Raw genomic sequence first — 19288 nt, forward strand, 5'->3', positions numbered from 1 at the left:
TCTTTATATATTGTAATTGTTTTAATATATATATATATATATATATATATATATATATATATATATATATACACACACTCCTGGAAATGGAAAAAAGAACACATTGACACCGGTGTGTCAGACCCACCATACTTGCTCCGGACACTGCGAGAGGGCTGTACAAGCAATGATCACACGCACGGCACAGCGGACACACCAGGAACCGCGGTGTTGGCCGTCGAATGGCGCTAGCTGCGCAGCATTTGTGCACCGCCGCCGTCAGTGTCAGCCAGTTTGCCGTGGCATACGGAGCTCCATCGCAGTCTTTAACACTGGTAGCATGCCGCGACAGCGTGGACGTGAACCGTATGTGCAGTTGACGGACTTTGAGCGAGGGCGTATAGTGGGCATGCGGGAGGCCGGGTGGACGTACCGCCGAATTGCTCAACACGTGGGGCGTGAGGTCTCCACAGTACATCGATGTTGTCGCCAGTGGTCGGCGGAAGGTGCACGTGCCCGTCGACCTGGGACCGGACCGCAGCGACGCACGGATGCACGCCAAGACCGTAGGATCCTACGCAGTGCTGTAGGGGACCGCATCGCCACTTCCCAGCAAATTAGGGACACTGTTGCTCCTGGGGTATCGGCGAGGACCATTCGCAACCGTCTCCATGAAGCTGGGCTACGGTCCCGCACACCGTTAGGCCGTCTTCCGCTCACGCCCCAACATCGTGCAGCCCGCCTCCAGTGGTGGCGCGACAGGCGTGAATGGAGGGACGAATGGAGACGTGTCGTCTTCAGCGATGAGAGTCGCTTCTGCCTTGGTGCCAATGATGGTCGTATGCGTGTTTGGCGCCGTGCAGGTGAGCGCCACAATCAGGACTGCATACGACCGAGGCACACAGGGCCAACACCCGGCATCATGGTGTGGGGAGCGATCTCCTACACTGGCCGTACACCACTGGTGATCGTCGAGGGGACACTGAATAGTGCACGGTACATCCAAACCGTCATCGAACCCATCGTTCTACCATTCCTAGACCGGCAAGGGAACTTGCTGTTCCAACAGGACAATGCACGTCCGCATGTATCGCGTGCCACCCAACGTGCTCTAGAAGGTGTAAGTCAACTACCCTGGCCAGCAAGATCTCCGGATCTGTCCCCCATTGAGCATGTTTGGGACTGGATGAAGCGTCGTCTCACGCGGTCTGCACGTCCAGTACGAACGCTGGTCCAACTGAGGCGCCAGGTGGAAATGGCATGGCAAGCCGTTCCACAGGACTACATCCAGCATCTCTACGATCGTCTCCATGGGAGAATAGCAGCCTGCATTGCTGCGAAAGGTGGATATACACTGTACTAGTGCCGACATTGTGCATGCTCTGTTGCCTGTGTCTATGTGCCTGTGGTTCTGTCAGTGTGATCATGTGATGTATCTGACCCCAGGAATGTGTCAATAAAGTTTCCCCTTCCTGGGACAATGAATTCACGGTGTTCTTATTTCAATTTCCAGGAGAGTGTATATATATATATATATATATATATATATATATATATATATATATGCATTTATGTCGGTGTATAATTGGTTTGTTTTGTGAATATTATTTGTATTTTACGCTGGGTCTTGCCTAGGGAAAACTATGCTATCGAACGAATACATCGATAGGTCGTGTGGAGAACGAAAGTGTTTAGGATCTTTGGTATAGTGTTAACTCTGCCGCGTGGAGCGCGGGCAGCGAGGGAGAGTCTGGCTGGAGTAGTGCAGTGGAGCAGGTGTGTTGTGTGACGCTCCCGCGAGTTGCCGCGCTTTCGGGGTTGGACAGCATGTAATTGCGGTCGACTGGCTAGTTTCTAGCACGGTGTCGCGGACGGGAAGCATTAGCTGGCACACATCAAGAGCTCGTTTCGCCTGGTGACCGTGTCGAGAAGAAGGCGCGCCAGCATCCAGCTTCTGCAACAGCGACGGCCGACAATGAGTGAATGTCGCCACCTCCTCGATCGACGACTTCAAACCTTCAATCAACCAACAAGGAAGACTAAAAGCACGTAGTTTCAGAACTGTATGGCAGACCTCAGCTTTTCAAATTGTTGCATCACAAAATTACAGCAACTTAGCATGAACCTTTGTTGCTCATTGTCCCAATTGCATTGCCAAGCAGGGTCCCTTCCTTTTCCGAAATGAACCCGAGTGTCGTTGAAATTCAAACGCCAGCATTGAAATAATATAATTCGATTTCGCTGCTTTAATTTCAAAGTTCAGTTAAATTATTCATAGCTGGCTACAATATTTAGATTACACGAGCACAAGTTAAGAGTGCGAGTTTTGTTAGCATATTTTAGCTTACCTGTGACTGCAGCTCAGCTTGGTACGTACTAAATTTTACTAATGTTAATTGTTCAGAATCATTTAATTCAAGTTCGAAGTTAAATCTCTTATTTCTAAATTGCGTAGATTCAAGTAGCTTTTGAAATGATTGTTGAGGTAGCGCAAGACTAACTGTATTTTACTGAATTTCAATATGCTTCAGAAACAAAGTTCACTATTTCAGTCTCTAAATTAACTTTCAATTTTCCGGTTTTATTAATTCTTTTGCTAAATTAAGTCAGGGTGTAGCGAAATTTATTACTTCTGACAAACTTTCAGTTTTCACACTACACGTGTCAACCTTCAGTTGCCACGCTTCTAGTGCTAATTATATGTGTAATAACTTTTCTTTTTCAGTTACTATAGTAATTGTCCTTAGGACTGGGACCGTGATTTCCCCGAAATCTCAAATATCTAATTAGCGCTGGTTAATTGTTGACGTAACGGCCGTACATTTACTTTCTTTATTAACTTTACCCCTCTTCAACATTAATTTCCACCAGTTTCATTTGCATTTTCCTTTTCATTTAGATGTAACCCTTTCCTCCCTCTTTACCGACAGATTAACTTCGGTGACGATTGCTTTTCCCAAATTTCCATTAGGTACACGCGGTTTAATTTTTCACTGTCAGATTTAAGGTCGGTAAGTGAGGGGGAGGTTACAAGATAGTGACATGATGGTCGATTATTCATAATTCAGAACGTTGCCGCACATCACGAGGTTTCAGCTGCTGCACCGCCTGAATCGTGTACCGGTACCTCTGTAACGGAAACCGGAAAACTTCCCGGGATGGAGGGTTCTTGTGATCCTGCAGACACCCCTCAGTCCACAGTGCGGTGCGCGGCGGAGGGTACCCCGTACCACTGCTTGTCTTTTCCTTTCGGTTTCCACTCGCAAAGAGGGCGAGCCGAAAAACGACTCTCTACATGCCTCCGTGTCAGCCCTAATTTCTCGTATCGTACCTTCGTGGTCCTCACGCGAAATGTGTGTTGGCAGCAGCAGAATCGTTCTGCAGTCAGCTTCCAATGTCGGTTCTCCAAATTTTCTCAACAGTGTTCCTCGAAAAGAACCTTGTCTTGCCTCTAGGGATTCTCATTTGAGTTCACGAAGAATCTCCGTAAAACGTGTGTATGATTGGAACCTACCGCTGACAAACCTAGCAGCAAGGCTCTGAATTGCTTCCATATCTTCCTTTAATTTGATGTGCTGCGGATCCGAAACATTCGAGCAACACTCAAGAATGGTTCGCACTAGTGTCGTACATGCTGTCTACACTTCCTGAAAATTCTTCCAATAAGCCGAAGTCGACTATTCATCTTCCCAACAACAATTGGTGCAAATGGCTCTGAGCACTACGGGACTCAACATCTGTGGTCATCAGCCCCTAGAACTGAGAACTACTTAAACCTAACTAACCTAAGGACATCACACACATCCATGCCCGAGGCAGGATTCGAACCTGCGACCGTAGCGGTCTCGCGGTTCCAGACTGCAGCGCCTAGAACGTCACGGCCACCTCTGTGAGCAGCCTGCCTGCCTGACCAGGCCCACCCCGCAATGCAGCCTTTTGTCCCCAGTGGAGTGCCGCGCTCCCAGGAAGACGAGCGTCGACTGCCGCGTGTCGGGGGGCATATCTCAATGATACCGTGTCTCTGTGGTCTACGTTGGAGATGAGGGTGCGTGGTCCTTATCCACCCGTGGCATCATCGCTTTAACTTGTCACAACTTCCTATGAATAATGCTGTGAGATTTCCTTGAAAACCATGTAAGGTGGCTATAATTTCGCACCTTACAGGCACTCACCTACATTCTTTTCCGTGATTTACTATTGCAATTAGGTATCATTTGATAGGTTGTATACCGTACATATGAATATTTTAAGAAGGCTGACATTGTCACGTATACCTTGTAAATAGTTGTTAACGCTTATTGCGTGAAAGGTGACGGAGTGTCTTTATTATCAAAACGGCGTAATGAATGATTGCCTTTACTAGTAGAGGTTGGAAGGCCAGTGGAAATGAAACGGCAGGAGTAACTCAGGCCATGGGTGGGAAAGTCCGCACAGGTCGCTTGGTCCTGCTTCACACAGGAAGGGCCAAGAGGGACGGTCTGGGCAGCTGAGCGCGGAAGCACAACACAGCGGCGGTGTAGTCGGGCCGGAAGGATAACCGGATAATACTTCGGAAACTCGGAATATCTTGGACGCAGCTGAGAACGAGGAAGCGTTACCTCGGAAATCGCAGGCTGGGTTATTTCCGAGGATTTTAACTCTGAGAAGTGTATCATTGTGTGAGTATAGGAATTCCCTCGCAAACTTTCCGCGCTGGACGACAAAAGACTGAAATATGGTCGGTCGGGTTTCGGAAGAATCTGTAGAGAGGGAGAATATTCCGTGGTTTCGAGAATATGATTCGCCTTCTGCAGTTACGGGAGAGGGAAGCCGAACTTTGCTGGGAAGCCAGCGACGGAGAGAAGAGGTCTTCCGTTTTGGGCTCCCTAGTTTGACAGTCGCTCAGTGACAGTTCTTGTTGGTACAGACGGACTGGCTATGTTTGCCCTCAGCAGATTTTGTAGTTACAACGGTTATGCACTGTACTTTTGTGAACTTATACGATTCTGGACTTCGCCTCCGGTTAGGGAGTCGTCGTTGAGTACGCAGCGTTCAGTGATTGAGAGCACTTCTTTCGCCTATACTCACGTTGAGACATTACCTGAACTCCGTCCTTGTGAGTGGCAGTTCGCGTTTCTCGTCTGTAGAACACAGAGAGGAGAACACAGTATTCGATTATACTAGTAAGAGGACCGCCTTCAGCCGTCCTACTCTTTGAAAGAGTTTTCATTTTGTGGCTGGAGTTGTTCCATCGTCGCAGACGTGTACGAGAACCGTCACTCCGACGCACCGGACGCAGTACATACGGTGATATCGCAGATTGCTTTGGCTTATTAGGGCTGTGATCACGTTAGTTTATTTCCACTGAGGTTGCACACCACTGTACATCATCTCTGAAAGTAGTGCCTTCTAGTGTTTCGTATGTAGATGTCAGTCATCTCGCCTTATTTATATTAGATCGCGTAGCCATAAAAAGGGGAAGATATGGGCAATTGATCACTGATATTAGGAAATTCATTTGTGTCTCTTTACGTCCATTGGACATTGATATACAAACATTTGTAATATATAAAGGGGTTTTAATCTACAATAAATGTACAAGCAAAAACAGCATTTATCGTTTTATAGTTACTAGTTCCCTTAATCATTCATTTACGTTTATGTTGTAATTTATCTGTTAAAGAGCAAGAAGGAGGAGATATCACCATAAGATATCCTAAGATCTGCTTCAGGGGGTAGTCAGACAGGGCCAAATCTTCATTGTCGCATTCAGTTTTTCCGTCAAGCACATCACATTCATTTTACACCCGCCTAGAGTGGCATCTAAGAACCTTACAGGATCTTTATTTATCGAATCACTTGAAGATGTTTAAATAAGTGCACAGCCGAAGCTTTTTCTACCAGAACATTTAAAGATAATGCACTTCTTATTAGTCCAAGTTACTTCACTCAAACGCAAACTCCCTTATTGTAGCCAGCTTCGGTGAAATTAAACTTGGAACAACTGTTGTTAGCAACTACTTCAAATAATGAAGCTTGAAGTTACACTCTTTTAGAAAATTCAGATAGGTATCCAGTCGACACCCTTACAAAAAATACGACTCAAAATCTCCACATAAATTTTAAAACATTTCACAACCTTTTTTTCTGACTGTACAGTTCCAGTTCGTGGTACAGACTTTATGCAGACTGAGTCTATACAAAGCAAATTTACAATTCATTACTTCTCAAAATCCGGCACAGCAGCTATCTGAAGCTGCCGCCCCCCTCCTTTGTCCCTGAGGCCGCCGACCACGAGGCGGACGTTTCCAGCCGCTGCGACGGCAGACTGGCCTCGCCGAACACCGCCGCTGTCGCCGACTCCTTCTGCGTCGTTCGCGAAACACAAACAAAAACCATAGCATGTAGTTCACCGGTAAAGAAAAACGTATTAGCTAAAATATTCACAATCTTCACGAACCATAAATCGTCGACCCATCACATAATGGTCCATTTGTAAAGATAAATGTAAACTACTTGCCTTGCTGCAGACAAACCCATTACCTGGGTCAGGCCGGTGTGACGTGACCGTACGATCCTACACGGCCGAGAGAACAGCATTTCTATCCTCTCGGGCGCCAGTCGCGCGGAATCGTTTACATCGTGCATGACACTGCTGAACCGATCGATTCCATTATTCGCACAGCAGTCGCAGCATTTCGACCAACGCCAGCATCGACAGTGCGGACTGATAAACCGTAGTCTCCACAGGGAGTGGTCTCGCAGCTGCCGAATTCTGGCATCGGGTCGCAGGCACCTGTCCTCTATACAGAAGGAATGACGCCAGCGTGTCATAAGCAACCGACATTCAAATGCGAAATTGTGAATGAAGAATCCGCTCCGTAATCTTCCCTCATACAGGATGTTCAGCTTAACTGAAGACTGAAATATCTCGAAAACAACACATTGTATCAAAAATATTTACAGTTAAAATTCGTTCGTCTCGGAGGGGGCATCGAATGACACCAAACTTAACCCCCCTGTCTGAGCATGGGGCGGAGGGGGAAACTTTGACATTTTAAATGTTAACTGTAGAGTTGGCAGAAGAGCCAACACCGTGTTGCTAGAGGAGGCCGAAATGCACGCTTTTAATCTCACGCAGACTGACGTGAGGTCTGGAACAGTTAAGGGAATTAATAGTAGCAAATAAAGTACGTAGTTGATGTAATACTTAACTTTAATCCATAATTGGTGTACATCGCTCTTGACTGTACATGCTTCACATGAGAAATATCCATTGAATACGGCGCCTTGCTAGGTCGTAGCAAATGACGTAGCTGAAGGCTATGCTAACTATCGTCTCGGCAAATGAGAGCGTAATTTGTCAGTGAACCACTGCTATGAACGTCGGCTGTACAACTGGGGCGAGTGCTAGTAAGTCTCACTAGACCTGCCGTGTGGCGGCGCTCGGTCTGCAATCACTGACAGTGGCGACACGCGGGTCCGACGTATACTAATGGACCGCGGCCGATTTAAAGGCTACCACCTAGCAAGTGTGGTGTCTGGCGGTGACACCACATTCCTCCCCCGCAAATCGGCGTACGGTTGTGTTATAAGGCTTCCGCCCGCCGTGGGGAGGACCCCATGTTGACGTCCAACGTCGCATGGAGCAAAAGCAGGTGGCTGCCGCTGCACAGGAACCTGGTGCGGCGGATGCAGCAAAGACATCAAGGTTCTATGAGGACGACCGTGGAGCGGATTGTTGTTCGGCACACGCCACACAAGAAGAGCACATATTCGTAATCGCAGCATCGATTCCGAACCAAGTACAGTGCTGACGAGCAAGTTGTTTCGTTCGCACTATACCCCAATGACCTTGGTATAGAAGCCATAAGACAGAGGACTGTAACGAACATGGGACCACGACCCTGGACTGATCATTATCAGAACGCAACAGCAAAACACCACGTCGAACAAAAAGTCTCTGCTTGTGAGCAAAAAATCTGCGAACCAACGGATCCTCGATCCGTGACTTTGACAACGGCCATTGCGTAGCAACAAAACGCAAAACGGTAGCAAGGACAGGGTCAGCAGCTGTGGCAGTAGCTACACGACGAAAATCAATCGGAAACGATTCGACCACGTCATCGGTTTCCGCATCAATGAACATGCAAGCAAGTTCGGAAGAATCGAATGCTCTATCCTCAGCAACAGGCAAACGGGACAACGCATCGGCGTTTCCGTGCTTAGCAGTGGACCGATAGAAGATATCGTAGCGGTACTGCGAGAGGAAAATACACCAGCGAATGAATTTCTGCGCTGTACGTGGAGGTACAGGCTTGTTCGGATGAAAAAGCGATGTCAAAGGTTTGTGGTCTGTGATGATGGTAAAGTGACGACCATACAAGAAATCATGAAACTTAGTAACACCAAACACGAGAGCCAATGCTTCTTTCTCGATCTGAGAATAATTTCTTTGCGCAGACGAGAGCAATGTGGACGCAAAGGCAACAGGGCGATCATGCGATCCATCTTTGTGCGCAAGCACAGCACCGATCCCGAAATCCGATGCATCTACCATCAACAAAAGGGGTTTCTGGGGATCAAATGGCGTAAGGCAAGTATTGGAAAGCAACGCCGATTTCAACTGGCGAAAGGCGCGGTCACATTCCGTCGTCCAGATGAACGGAACACCTTTACGGCGTAAGCGATGAAGCGGAGCTGAAATGGAAGAGGCATGGGGAATATATCGGTTGTAATAATTAATTTTACCCAGCACACTCTGTAGCTGCTTCAAATTCTGCGGCGAAGGCAAGTCTTGTATGGCACGGAGGTGCTCTGGACTGGGATGTATGCCTTGGGCATTGATTACATGTCGCAGATAGGGTAAGTCACGAGCAAAAAACACACATTGGTCCTTCCGCAAGCGAATGTTCTTCTTCAGTCTTTCCGGAGATCACAATATCGTCCAGATAGTTTGCTGCAGCAGGGACCAATGCACAAACAGTTTGTAAATATTGCTGAAACAATGCAGGGGCGGATGCACACCTGAATGGCAGTCTTTTAAATCTATACAAACCGAGATGCGTGTTAACCACCAAAACGCGCTGGGATTCTTCGTCCACCGGTATTTGCAAGTACGCATCTGCTAGGTCCAACTTCGAAAAATATGTACCCGGGCACAGTTTGTCAAAAAGATCTTCCGGGCGGGGTAAAGGAAAAGTTGCAATCACTAGTTGTGGATTCACCGTTGCCTGGAAGTCCACACAAAGTCTCAATTTTCCGGAAGGTTTTGGCAAAATTACTAAGGGTGATGCCCAGAGAGAAGCCTGCACACATTCAATTACACCTTGTGATTCCAATTCGTGTAATGTTCTTGCGACCTCATCACGCAATGCGTGGGGAACATTGCGCGCTCTGAAAAATTTCGGTTGCGCGTTTACTTTCAGTTCCAAATGTGCTTTATAGTTCTTAGCGCAACCTAGGCCCGGTGCAAAAATGTCTGCAAATTCTTCACATAGACTAGAAACACTGTCTGAAGGCACAGTCTGGTTCACTGATAGGACCTGATTGACTATAGACAAGGTAAACAACTGAAATAAATCGAAACCAAACAAGTTCACTGCAGAAGAAGAACGAAGGACGTAAAATGACACAAGTTTTGTTTGTCCCTTGTATGTTGCAAGAAGGCTGCACTGTCCTAACACAGGGATATTCTGACCGGAATAGTTAGTTAACATTCGCGGCACGCAACGGAGGTGTGCCCAGTTGTTTGTACGTGTCTTTATTGATTAGTGAAACTGCAGCTCCGGTATCGAGCTGGAATGGGATCACAGTGCCATGAATGTCCAAATCTACAAAAAGTTTATTGTCCTGCTGACGACAAGAGCGACTGTCTCGTGCAACGTGAACAGACACTGGTACAGAATCACTCGCGACTTGACGGGATTTCCTGCGACGTCGACGCACACTTTTTGTGGGACGAACACAGTCACCGTTAGAGAGAGTGGCACTGGGCGGAGTGGAATTAACTACATGAATGTCCATGGGCGAAGGCTCACGAGCCCTAGTATTCTTGGTTCGATTCCGGCGCGAAGCAAAGGGCCTGGAATGGTTGGTAGCGTCCGATCTAAGCTTTTTCTGGCAAATACTTTGGACATGTCCTTTTTTATTACAGAAAAAGCAAATAGCTTGGCGTGACGGGCAATTCTCACGCGAATGTCTAGTAGCACACCACGGGCAAGACTTTAGCACTGCATTTGCTCGCTGGCACAGCAAACGTAGCGGAGAGCTTGGCGGCAGCTGCGCGGACGAGCGCGAGGGCTGTTTACTGTTGCGTGCAGCTCGCCCGGCGGGCCGGTTAATGTGACACACAGCTGGCGAAGTTTCAAATGATTCCTGAGCAAAGTCAAGTGTGTCTTGCCTATCCAATATGTCCATCACTTGTTGAAGGGAGAGATTGACTAGTTTCAAAATCTGTTCCCGTATACGAACATCAGAAACGTTCTGTGCAATTGCATCACGTACCATTGTATCTGAATAAGGGAATGCACATTCACACTCAAAAACACAATCCCTAGTAAGGCCTTGCAAAGTTGCAACCCACTCCCGATGAGTTTGACCGGCCGTACGTTTGGTACGAAAGAATGTATACCGTTTGGCAACTACATTGACTGATTCTTTGAAATATGCATCTAATGCAGACAAAATTTCGTCGTAGGAGAGAGTTGCTACGTCGCGTCGGGGAAACAATTTCACTATCACTCGGTACGTGTGGACGCCTACGGCGGAAAGAAGAAATGGCTGCCGCTCATTACCTTGAATTCTGTAGGCGGCGAGATGGAATCCAAATTGGCGTGACCACTCCGTCCAGCTTTCCAGTGCAGCATCAAAAGGACGAAAAGGTGGAGCAACTGCGTGTTGTGGCTGCGGTAGCGGTGGAGCGGCGGCGGCCGCATCGTTTTGCATTGCACGTTGACCCTGGACGAGCTGTCCAAGGGCATCCAATAACGCCTGCGTCTGCTGATTCTGCAAGCGATAAAATTCGGACAGTACATCTGGAGACTGTGGCGAAGCCATGACAAGTAAATTAGGGCAATACGAACGCTAAATCCTCGTTGCCAATGTAGTGTTGGCAGAAGAGCCAACACCGTGTTGCTAGAGGAGGCCGAAATGCACGCTTTTAATCTCACGCAGACTGGCGTGAGGTCTGGAACAGTTAAGGGAATTAATAGTAGCAAATAAAGTACGTAGTTGATGTAATACTCAACTTTAATCCATAAGTGGTGTACATCGCTCTTGACGATACAAAAGTATAATTGCAATATTAATTGAATACGGCGCCTTTCTAGGTCGTAGCAAATGACGTAGCTGAAGGCTATTCTATCGTCTCGGCAAATGAGAGCGTAATTTGTCAGTGAACCACTGCTATGAACGTCGGCTGTACAACTGGGGCGAGTGCTAGTAAGTCTCACTAGACCTGCCGTGTGGTGGCGCTCGGTCTGCAATCACTGACAGTGGCGACACGCGGGTCCGACGTATACTAATGGACCGCGGCCGATTTAAAGGCTACCACCTAGCAAGTGTGGTGTCTGGCGGTGACACCACATTAACCCCCACTTTTATTGCAGATTTGGATTCTACGGAAAAAAAACGCAAGTTTTGTCTGAATATTTTGTTTTTCGTCACGCAACAGATGGCACTGTAATCGGAAAATTCAAGATGGATAGAAAATCGTGTGTTTCAAAATGCTATCCAATTACACTTCAATTACCCTCCCACCTCCTCAGTGCGAGGGTGGGCCAGACAATTATTTCATATCTTTGAGTGGTGCTGCGCTGCCTGCTGTGGTGAGTCGTGTCTCACGGTTTGCTATACGGCCGCAGCTGCGCGTTGAGTAGTCCCCTTCTCGTTTTGTCGGAGGAATACGGTGTTGGGAATGGGGTTTCTGGTTAAAAGTTATGAAATAATTGCCTGTTCTACCCTCGTTGCGTGCGACTGGTGTGCTAATTCAAGTGTCAGTGGACAGCATTTTGAAGCTTACAGGTGACATCTATCGCCAAAGGAAGAAAATGTTACAGATTGATGTATTTTTCTCGTAGAATCCGAATCTGCAATAAAAAAGGGGATTCCTATTTAATATTCCAAAGCTGCTCCCCCTCCCCTCCCCAAACACACACACACACACACACACACACACACACACACACACACACACACACACACACACACACACACACGTAGTGGAGTGGGCGAATGAGTTTATCGTTTAATGTCCTCCTCCGAGACGAACAAATTTTAACTGTAAATTGTTTGGATCCCATGTGTCGTTTACGAGATATTGCAATTATCAAACACCCTGCATACAGAACTAGCGCGGAGACATGGCGCTGAGTAGGCGTTTGTTTTCGGCTGTGCGTCCACGCAGCGTCTGGCGTCGTTCTTAGTGTCTGTGGCGTCACATACATATCCGGAACTGTGTGTCGTACAATCATATAATCTTGTAGGTACATTCAGTGCCCATGTCGATACCGTCTGGAAAACGTGTTGCGAATGGATGTAGCAGCAGCAGCAGCAGCAGCAGCAGCAGCGAAGTAATAAATTCAAACATTATGCCTGGCGCATCAGTTTCTCACGCATCTCATTGTTTATGACGTCATTCCTCCTGCACTATGGGTTGGACAATGATATAATTTTTCACGTACGTTCAGTGGTAGATGTGCGTACTGCGTATGAAACGTGTCGCGAATGCAGACAGTAGTAAAGAAGCAATAATCTATAACGCCATGGTTCATGGAGTACTTTTACTGCATGAACGGGGAAGAGTAGAACCGATAAAAATTTTTCCTTTCGTCATTTTGTAGGAGTTGTGAGCGAGAAATAAATTCGTAAAAGTGTGAAATTACCTTTGTATGGGTAAAGTTTGCTGCGAGTCGCTACGTGCTCTCATTCTCAAATACTGGATCTGGATGAATGAGGCGTGAGCGCTCGCGCGCAGCATGTGTGCGTGTGTGTGCGTGTGCGTGTTATCTCCTCTTTCTAAACCACTAGACCGGTTTTTACCAAATTTCGACAATAAAGTAATGAGACTGATTTTCTTTGCAAGATGTCGCAACCCTGCAGGCTTGCGTAAGCACAATATCTTTGACCTTGGTCTATAAGCTGCTTCTAGTCCAAGCGGCACATCGATGCAACTGCTCAGTCGTGAGTTGTGCTGTAATAAGTTAACACGTGTTTGTGTCTCTCATCAGGGAAATTGCATAATATTATGCAATGGTATGTCATTTCTTTTTGCGTTAAATTGGGCGAAAACGCGACGACACCTCACGGTAAGCTTCAGAAGGCTGTAGGAGAGGAGGTTCTGTCAAGAGCTCAAGTTTTCCGTTGACATAAAATGTTTAGTGAAGGCAGAACGACTGTTGAAGATGAAGACCGCAGCGGACGACCGTCAACCTCACTGACGGATGTCAACTTGGCCAGGGTGTGAGAACTCGTACGATCTGATCGAAGACAAACAGTTAACCAATATAACTACAAAGAAATTTTAGAAAGACTTCGTAAAAGAGTTCTTCGTGTCTCTGCCAACATTGCTGATAATTGGATCCTGCATCACGATAATGCGCCATCCCATACTGCTCTGTCAGTACAACAATTTTTAACCTCAAAACAAATTTCAGCACTACAACAGCCACCTTATTCTCCAGATATCGCTCCGTCCGACTTTTTTCTATTTCCAAGAGTCAAAACGGCGGTCAAGGAACACCATTTTCAAACAACACAAGATGTTCAAAAAGCCGTGACGAGGGTCTTGGAGGATATTACAGAAGATGAGTTCCAGAAATGTTACCATCAATGGCAGAGCCGCTGGAAAAAGTGTGTCCAATCAGAAGGAAACTACTTTGAAGGAGACAACACTAAACTTGACTAAAACGGTAAGCAACATTTTTTTTACATCAGTCACATTATTTTCGTACGTCATATACCTTATTGTCAGGCGACAATTTCGTGTAAGAACCGGTGGGGGTGAAAAAGAAGCGTAGCCAGTGACTCGCGAATTTATCCGTCCAGTATTTGAGAACAATAATTTTACACATAATTTCAAAGTTTTACGAACTTCTTTATAGCTTACAATTCGTACAAAATGATGGAAGGAAGAATGTTTACCACTTACTACTTTCCCGCTGTTCATCCAGTGAAAGTACCCCGTGCGGCATGACGTTATAATTTATTACTTAAGTGAGACATACTGGGAACCAACTAGTCCCGGTCTACAGAAGAAATACGCTGTTGGCATTTAAAACCACATCATCGACGCGACATGCAACAGACCTCAAACCGAAATGTAGGTCTACTACACGCTACAGCACATTGCAAGGCATCCCAGGTATGCTCAATAATGTTCATGTCTGTGGAGTTCGGTGGCCATTGGAAGTGTTTAAATTCAGAACGGCGTTCCTGTAGACACTCCGTAGCAATTCGGAACGTGTGGGGTGTCGCATTGTCCTGCTGGAATTGCCCAATTCCGTCGGAAGGCACAGTGGACATGAATGGATGCAGGTGATCAGGTTGCTAACGTACGTGTCACCTGTCAGAGTCGTACCTAGACGTATCGTGGGTCTCACATCACGCCAACTGCAAATAACCCACACCATTACAGAGCCTTCACTAGCTCGAACAGTCCCCAGCTGACATGCAGGGTCCATGGATTCATGAGCTTCTCTCCATAACCGTACACGTCCGTCCGCTTGATTAATTGAGACTCGTCCGTCCAAGCAATATGTTTAATCATCAACGGAGCTGACGAGCTCAGGCGAGGCGTAACGCTTTGTGTCGTGCAGTTATCAAGGGTAGACGAGTGGGCCTTCAGCTCTGAAAGCCCTTATCGATGACGTTTCGTTGAATGGTTCGCACGCTAACTCTTACTGATGCCGCAGCATTGAAATCAGCACAATCTGAAGAAGGTTTGCACCTCTGTCACGCTGAGCGATTCTCTTCAGTCGTCGTTTGTCCTGTTCTTGGAGGGTTTTTTCCCGGCCGCAGCGATGTCAGACATTTGATGTTGTACCGGATTTCTGACACGGTACGCTCGTGAAATGGTCGTACGGGAAAATCCCGTCTTCATCGCTACCTCGGAGATGCTGTGTCCCATCGCTCGTGCGCCGACTATAACACCACGTTCAAACTCGCTTAAATCTTGATGAGCTGCCACTGTAGCAGCAGTAACCGATCTAACAACTGCTCCAGACACTTGTAGTCTTATACAGGTGTTCCCGGCCGCAGCGCGGTATTCTGCCTGTTTAGATATCAGTGCATTTGAATACGCATGCCTATACCAGTTCCTCTGGTGCTTCAGCGCACATACTGCTTGATTTGAGCCGTTGCGACGAATGCTAGTCATCTGCACACCGAAGCGTATAGTAGCCGTACACTTGACGTCAGTTTTAGGTTTGTTGCATGTCGCGCTGACTGTGTTGTTGTTTAAAAGGCCAGCAGCGTGTTTTCACTGTACGCTGTGACAAGATGGCTGGCAGTGTCTCTCTCTGAAGTTTAGCGCGCTGCAACAGTCGCCTCTGCCGTGCCACAACTGTAATACGTAGATGTAGAAGGTGACGTTTGCCAAATAGGACACGAGTGCGGCCGCAGTGAGAATAAAGAGGAAGGAAGGAACCGGGGGCGGCGCTGCACTGCGGTGCGCGTGTGCCGGCGAGGGTCTGGGGTGTTGGGGGGCCCCGTGTCCCACATACACACACGCGGCGGTCGCCGTTATTATTCAGGAGACAGCGTGCGCCTGGCCTCATATTGGCCTGCAATTTTCATGACGCCCCTGTGGTGCGGGCTGTGTTCCCGACGCCTGCAGGGGACAGTCGCTCGCATCGCACCACCCCACACCGGGCAACGCATTAAGCAGGCTCTGCGGTTTGGTTCTGCACGAGACGGGGGAACGAGGAGACGGCATGTTTCTGTCTTTACCGCCAACCGCACCTGCACGCGCTAACAATACCACCACTCGCAAAGTAGGTTAGAAATCAGATTAGTAATGTTACTCACGCAGCATATGTTCGCTTTATCGTGCAACAACAAAAGTATTGACTGTGGATGGTTTCGTCAGAATGGAAATAATGAAGTCACTGTAAAAAAAGTCATTAATTTCGGCACTTATCTTGAATGGGTTTCCACGTAGATTTCGTCGAAGTTGTTATGGCTCATCTTGTTGATTCTAGGGTGATTCCACTTTGACTGCTAGAAGGTCCAGATCTGTATTTTAGCAATATTTTAAGACCTAACAAATGCGTTTTTCAGGAAATTCTTAATGATCAAACAATTCCAGATCAGAACAATGGTATGGTAGAAATAATTTTTGACTTGGTGTTCACGATCCACGTTTTTATTAAACTCCTTGTAAATTCACATATACTTCTTCTTAGTTGTCACATCATCAAGAAAACAGTTTTGTATCAATCTTCATATATTTAATTTCCACTTTAACCAAACACAAGATTTGACTGTTCTTTTACAAAGCGAAATAACTTAACTTCTGCAAAGTGAAACAAAGACTGCTCTGTGCGCATTCGGACCAAAACGGTTACAAGTCAGTCAAAGATTACGACAGTCTCACAGAAATGAATACACACAAGAACCAGTCACTGTAATATATCGATACATCAGAGTACCTATACATTAATAAAACCAATTGTGAATATTGTCACAAAAATATGTCTGTTACTTCGCAGAAAAGTAGTACGATATTACTGGTATCGAGAACTGGGGTTGGAGTGCCATAATGGTCACGTAAATAGAGAACCATTACAACGCCCACCCCGACCCAGTAATTACAACTTGTCAAGTCCCCCACTTTTAAACTAGCAATGATGCCAATGGCTTCCACAACAACAACAACAACAATTACCTGAAACAACTAAGTAAAGATTTCGTAGTGAAGTTCGTAGATATCAAAGATGCTTATGATTCGGTTAGGGAAGTTGCTTGATATTCGAAGGTTACAAAATATTGCTGTCAGGAGGTCAAACATTGGTGTTTCTATATCGAAACCGACGTCAATGAAACAACCTGACATCGATGTATTACATATGTCTTGTGAGCGTACAAGCTGTGGCGGAAGTTTACGCGGCCTCGGTAAAACTCGAGTGGACGCTTGGCAGGGCTCATATGGCCGTGCTGGCGCGCTTGGAGAAATTTATATCCAAGAGAAACATTGATAAAAACCGAACTAAGAGTGACTCGGAGGTGCGAATTGGCACTCATGGACAGAGAAACATGTGAAACTAAATTATCTAGACGCGCCACAAAAATATGTAATAGTTTAAAAGTTATTGTCGTCTTAAAAATTGTAAATTTATAAAAGTTCAAAAGCTACTATCTCGGCAATGCCTTGGCCGATCTACGGATGTCTACGGATGCGACTACCAGAGCTCCATTGAGCAATTATAGCCGATTAAGCAGAACCTGTACCAATTTTGAATGAGAGGTCAGAATATGGGAATCGCTGAGAGCAACTGTGGTTTTGGTAAGAAACAAATTTAAAGAGACGAAACTAGCGGCAGCATTCTAAAGTTTAAAGAGGTAGATGAGTAATTAAGCATGTATTTTTATTTATTTATGTTTAGTATAAAAAATCCGGGTTAAGCAAAATCACGTCACTAGAACATTATTTGTGAAGATTCGCTGGCAGATACAAAAAAATGGACTTTCAATTGTTACAGCCCGGAAAATTTCCATATTTTTAAATATATCATATATGTGTTTTGTGTTTAGTTTTAGAATATTCGTGAATTTTGTCAAACATTCGTTTGAGTTAGGCAGTCGTTTAGAGGGTGGATAGGGCGGCCATCTTTGATGACGAGGGAGTTGAGTTTAAGGGACGCTAAGAGCCGGACGTGCCGCGAAACTGGCGTTAGTAGTGGGTTGCTAGCCACTTTCGGGGACAAGTACCGGGTGATCAAAAAGTCAGTATAAATTTGAAAACTTAATAAACCACGGAATAATGTAGATAGAGAGGTAAAAATTGGCACACATGCTTGGAATGACATGGGGTTTTATTAGAACAAAAAAAAAAAACACCCCATATTGCCAGACGCGTGAAAGATCTCTTGCGCGCGTCGTTTGGTGATGATCGTGTGCTCAGCCGCCACTTTCGTCATTCTTGGCCTCCCAGGTCCCCAGACCTCAGTCCGTGCGATTATTAGCTTTGGGGTTACCTGAAGTCGCAAGTGTATCGTGATCGACCGACATCTCGAGGGATGCTGAAAGACAACATCCGACGCCAATGCCTCACCGTAACTCCGGACATGCTTTACAGTGCTGTTCACAATATTATTCCTCGACTACAACTATTGTTGAGGAATGGTGGTGGACATATTGAGCATTTCCAGTAAAGAACATCATTTTTGCTTTGTCTTACCTTCTTATACTAATTATTGCTATTCTGATCAGATGAAGCGCCATCTGTCGGACATTTTTTGAACGTTTGTATTTTTTTGGTTCTAATAAAATTCCATGTCATTCCAAGCATGCTCTGTCTACATTATTCCGTGATTTTGTCAGTTTTCAAATTTATACTGACTTTTTGATCACCCGGTATGTTTGTAGCGACGTTCGAAAGCGATCAAGTGGAGCGGAATATAGTGGTTTAGGACAGCAGACAAGGGTGTATTTTGCGAATTGTGAAAAGACTATCGAGTGTGGTGATAGCGACATATGAATTTTATAGTGAACTTGGAACGTCTCCTTTGAACGATTATACAAGACTGTGCTTAAACTGACACACAATATTTTTTTAGCGCAACGCAATCTGACTTTCAAAAATCTCTACAAAAGAATGGCCCTGACTAACATTAACCTATACCTTTCACAAATCACTTACCTCACAAAAATCTTCGTTACTCGAACTACTGCAATACAGCGAGCGCCACTACTGCCAGCTAAATAAAAGATTCAAACTACAGAAGGCACCAACTACTGATAGGCACAGTTAGCAAAAGAAAGATTTTGATAGAGAACAAACAATGTATTTACCTCAATAGTGTTCAAAAGTCATTATATATATATATAGCAGTTCATGGCATCCAGTCTTACAAATTTACTGTCTCTGTCCAAAACTCTCCCCACATCCACCACTACTGGCGGCTCACCTCCAACTGCGCAACGCTACGCGCTGTTCACATCCAGCTGCCGCTGCCCAACACTACAATGGCAGACAACAATGCAAACTAGCCACAGACTGCACACAGCACAGCCAGTGATTTTCATACAGAGCGCTACGTAACGTTGCCAATAAGAAAACATAAACAGCCTACTTACAAACTGTTGTAGCATCGGTTATTAACGGCCGTCC

At 46.0% G+C, this 19288-nt stretch overlaps 1 protein-coding gene across 1 annotated transcript in view; it reads left to right on the top strand.

Annotated features, from left to right (window-relative positions):
* LOC126215303 (basic proline-rich protein-like) overlaps positions 1-19288 on the top strand; it is a 162645-nt gene that overhangs the window by 27814 nt on the left and 115543 nt on the right. The gene's annotated exons all lie outside the window — the stretch shown is intronic.

The sequence above is a fragment of the Schistocerca nitens genome, chromosome 12, assembly GCF_023898315.1.
Source record: "Schistocerca nitens isolate TAMUIC-IGC-003100 chromosome 12, iqSchNite1.1, whole genome shotgun sequence".
Taxonomy (NCBI): Eukaryota; Metazoa; Arthropoda; class Insecta; order Orthoptera; family Acrididae; genus Schistocerca; species Schistocerca nitens.